Below are 5,000 nucleotides of genomic sequence, written 5' to 3' on the forward strand. Positions count from 1 at the left end.
GGTGCTTTCGTGGCTTTTTCGTTGGGCAAACTTTGCCACTTAGCGGCACCGTGTGGCATCGTGCCGGAGGATATGCACAATGCAAAGAAAAAAAGGAAGAAGGTAGAACCGAAACGAAATGCGCCCACGATATGAATTTTGCATAATTCATTATCTTAAAATGGTTTGCTTGACATGCGGACAAGCGCCAAGTGATCAGCTCGTATTTGAATTCCCAGTAACTGGTGCTGCCCGGACAGAGGTCAACTCCCGCAGTCGCGACGACGACGGCGACGACTGGAACACCTCCTAATGGCCTGCTGTGCGTTGCCAGAGGGCAGAGGCCTGGTCTGGGGTAACGGATGGTTGGGGGAGGATGGAAAGAGATTGCGTGTCCTGATCTCTGAGATGGCCACCGGTGGAGTTCTTCGGTTTTACGAGCTGGAGCCACTGCAGCATCCTCCCAACGGTCTCCACGTGGCAACGGCGTCGCCTGCTGCGCTAGTATAGGCGCTATAAATCCACGGGCTCAAAGCGAAAAAGGGTCGACCGGTCGGTCGGCCTACTTTGGTGCACCGTTGTGTGTCCGGGCGAGGACCCCAGGGAAGGGCTCACGCTTTCGATAAAGAAAATCGAAGCGAAAGAATAAGGAAAAAGGGAGCGACTCTGACTCGACGTCGTGGAGGTAGCCACGGGGCCCAAAAGGACGGAAGGACGGAAGGACATGGTCGAAACCTTCATCAGCGCCGCTAAATGCTTTTTCGGCGTTTGTCGTGTTCGGGGTGCCATTATGTGACCGTGATTTACCCACCGAGCAGTATCGGCAGGAGGTCCCGGGCCCGGGTTTTCCAGCCTTTGTGCCGGCACCGACTACTACCGCCACTACCGCGCGCGCGCTAATGGAGGATCAGGAAAAGCTCTTATGTTGCGCTGCAGGATACGCCACACTGCACACACACACACACGCACGCACGATTTACTACACGGCCGACTAGACCGATGCTGAGTTCTTGAAGGAGTTTGGTCAAACATCGCCCATGCATGGACGCATCGCTGGGGTATCGTTGTTCATCGTGGCGAACGTCAACAATGAACACTTTGGAGCACTGGAGAGCAGCGCAGTGGGACAGAGGGCATAAAAAAGCCGTAACATTCGTCTCGCATGTAGGCGCTGCAACGGTGAAAGCTGGTTATGAACCACAAACCTCCCACTCTAGCAGGCAGCAGCATTCAATTATTATCCGTCCATCCTTCCTAACCTTCCGTCAGCTCCATCGGTTATTCGTTCTTAGCACAAAATCTGTCCCCCTCCTCCCTCAAAATCCTCAAAAGCGTATCCTTCGTTGAGTGAATTACGCCGAAAATCCTTTTCTGTCAACTCAAGCCTAGGATCCCTTAGATCGCGCCGGCACCGGCACAAGCACCGAAAAAAAGAAGAACCGAATCTCGTCCTCACGAACTCGTGTGTCGTGGGCACCGAGCATGGTTTTTTTTCTGTCGGAAAGAGAGATTGTCAATAGAAAAAAGCGAAAATTGTCGGACTTAACCATTGTGGGAAGTCCGGACCCGTGCGGACTCGGAACTGTACGGATTCTATGGACCAGTACGGATTGGAATCCGTGCGGAAGGATATTGGGTTGGTGTAAAATTTATTTCCATAAAACCCTCCCCCGGTGTTTGCGGGTTCCCGACAAAGGGTGCCAGCCAATGCATGAAACCCATCTGTCCGCCGGGTGTTACTTTCTCATGAACTTTCCTTTGATATTCCGTTTTTTTTTATTTATCCCTTAAGCCGCTTCTTAGTATCTCTCTTGTAAGTACGGTTATACGGTTCGCCGGAAAGCTGTGGACATGCTACCGTTTGTTAAATGAAAAAGTGCATCCGAAAATGCTGCATCCCGGGCTCACCGTTCCCTGGTTCCCTTCGACAGCTTCATCGTAATCCCGTTAAGTGTCGTTATCACTATCGAGGAGCCTACCATATTCATCAGGCCACATAATCAGCTCGATTGTGCAAACGGAACCCGTAAAGGCCTGGACCCGGGTTCACTGCTGTCATGGGACATGGGGCCCATCGCCAAGGCGTAAATCTAATCCCGAGAAATTGGATTCGGCAATTCGGGCGATTTCGGACAAGGACTCTTTCGTGACAGAGACTCGTGCCTCCACGCACCGCGAACACTGCTTTCATCCTTGGTGTGGAAGGTTTTTCAGCAACGCTGACCGGGAGTAGGGCGGTGGTGGTGGTGGTGATGATGATGATGAAAGCCTATCGGACCGAATACAACCGGCTTAGTGTTCGCGATTGAGCCACCCGTCAAATTGCTTCGTTATCACCGGAAATAAATTCCTTGTCCCACACCTTTTGCCTGTGGCCTGTGGTCGACATCATCCTTTCTTGGTTTGGTGTTGGTCCCAGGTTTTCAGTGTCCGGATTTGATGTGGTCGGTGGCGTAAATGATGCGATGTTAAGCGTGAGGTCCTGAAACTGCCACCATAAATCCCATTTCTCCTCCTTTTTTTTTCGTTAGCTTTGACGATCGGTTCGTGGTTATTGTGATTGTTGTAAATCGTTCTACCTTTAGTAAAAGACCTTCTTCGCAATTGTAAGCCCCGGTGTTGAACGGAGTCAATCAATGCGCTCGACTTATCAAGACTTATCATTGTCGAACTTGCCATTTCAAAATGGCGCGCATTCTTGAAGCGTACAGTAAATGAGTAAAAAAGAGTCAAACATACGCTCAATAAATGGATTGGATGAAGGCGATGCTACTCACAAATGCAGTACATGCATAGCGGATTATCGCGTATATGCCATCGGTTACACTTTTTCTTACTTATTCTCCAGCGAATCCTAGCAGCAAATCTCGAAAGATCATGGCCCAAAACCGTACGACCTTCGAGAAATGGTGGCACACATTTGTAGTCACTAATCCAATTGTGAATCACACTATACCTGTATGAGTGTGCACGCGCCATGCCGGGTGCGAAAATTGATGGTGCCCAAAATGGCGACTTTCCGGTCGCAAAAAAGGAACATCGAATAAGGCGTCCATGGGGTAAGGGTATACGAGCATTACTCTTGATTAGCGTGAGCTGTTTGATGCGTCGAGCGCATTGTTACTGTGTGTGTGTGTACGCGCGCGAAGCACCATATGTCCTGGCCGATGGTCACACCGCGCAAAGCTGCTGCTAATGTGTTACCCAATTTTTTCGGCTTTGTAGAGAAGCTTTCGTGATTATTATTAATATTTTTGCAACCCTGCAGAATCCGCTCGCATTATGGTGCGGAGGGTGGATCGGGCTTTTTGTGATGTGGTTACGGAATCACAAAAAAATAGCTGCCACGCCATATCCATACGAATCACAAGACGACAAGTGAAATGGTTGATAAACAACCGAAACGGTCATTATAGTGAGCCAGTAAATGAATGCAAATGACCGTAGTAAACGAGAAAATGGAGACACAACTACCATTTCCGGAACAGCCACACATAAGCAGAACCAAGAATGGTGTCAAGCCTCGCCGCATGCTGACAGTGTGTCCTGCATTCCAAAACCACATGCATGTTGTGCGCCTTGTTCGGTTTTTCTCACACCATGCCATCGCATCCATACCGTGTAATGCCGTGTTGAACATGCCCCCGGTGCCATGCACAGCATGTTTCGATTGCAATCCGGTGGCCGCGGTGCTTGATTTTATGCTGATTAATAATCATAATCACAGAGTGGTATGCTCCTTTGTATAGCGACGGTATTGAGTGTGCAATCCTGATGAATGATTTGGCGCGTGGTCGCGATTTGAAAACCATGGCCACCATGATGCGATGGTGCTCCCCTGAGTGTTTGGCGGTAGACACCACCACACCACACAGTGCAACCAACCACCGGTGTACGTCCGGTTGCCCAACGCTCACCTACCCTGTGGGGGTGCATCACCACCTCATGAGTACTTAATTTTTAATTAATTCACTCCACCGGAAGGGAACTCTTGGGAGCTGCTAACGTAGCGTTGTGTGGGATACCGACGAACATCCGGTGTTCGCTTTTGTCTTACCCAGCGTCAGCAAGTATAAAGGATTAAAGTGTTTAAAGTAGAAGGTGCAGGTGTAGGTTGTGCGAATTCATGGAATTTAATGTAATAGAGAAATGGATCTAGCGATTTCAAGCATGCTCCGGATGTGAAGCAGCGAGAATAGATGTTGAATGCCTACTTCGCATACACATCGCTCACCGAGCACTCTGCTATGTGAGCAGCAATAACCATAGCAACAATGGCGAGGCGACAGCTTCGATGATGATCAGTCCGTGGTCCGTAGGACAAGGCGTGCTTCCGCCGTCATCCTCGTGTGTTCCGTTCCGAGGAAAAATGCCACTCCGAGCGACATGGAAGTGTATCCACCGTTTCCGGAATGGTATGAAATCGTAGGAAAATCTCATTAAATAGCTGAGCTGTCCGGAGAGAGCTCCAGTGCGCCTCCACCGGTGCCCACGGTGCCCAGGCGCCACCGCCGAAGGCGAATGTGTCATGCACGCGCGCGAATGGTAGGCGGCAGCCCATCGGAAAATATCCAGAATTAAATTTTCATTGAATGCAGTTGTTATGCCGACATTAATGGTAATGCTATTACCGGGCCGGAACGCACACCATACACACACACACACACACACACACACACACCGGCTCCGGTCTCGTCGAGCTATCGAGTTTGGTGGGGTGCTGGCCAAGCAGCAGTCTGCACGCATGGGTTGGTGGACTGTGCGCTTTACGGTCTATTTGCTATTCGCAGGTAATTATGAATAGCGAAATGGAGGTGGTCGAGCAATTGGAATGTCCTGTATTCAATGCCACCCAGTGCCGCTGGGAATTCGGGCGCATGTGAAGCATTCATGCTTGAGGTGAGCGAATCCAGTACATAGACAATTCACCAAAAGCGAGTCCGTAATATTTACTGATCTATGATTTTCTCGTCGATTTATAGGCATATTTACGGAATCTTGCTTTACTCGGTATCTCGTGA

At 49.8% G+C, this 5,000-nt stretch overlaps 1 protein-coding gene across 6 annotated transcripts in view; it reads right to left on the reverse strand.

The window, feature by feature from the left end:
* Positions 1–5,000, reverse strand: part of LOC125958143 (uncharacterized) — a 106,788-nt gene that overhangs the window by 8,630 nt on the left and 93,158 nt on the right. The gene's annotated exons all lie outside the window — the stretch shown is intronic.

The sequence above is a fragment of the Anopheles darlingi genome, chromosome 3 (assembly GCF_943734745.1).
Source record: "Anopheles darlingi chromosome 3, idAnoDarlMG_H_01, whole genome shotgun sequence".
In the NCBI taxonomy this organism is placed as follows: Eukaryota; Metazoa; Arthropoda; class Insecta; order Diptera; family Culicidae; genus Anopheles; species Anopheles darlingi.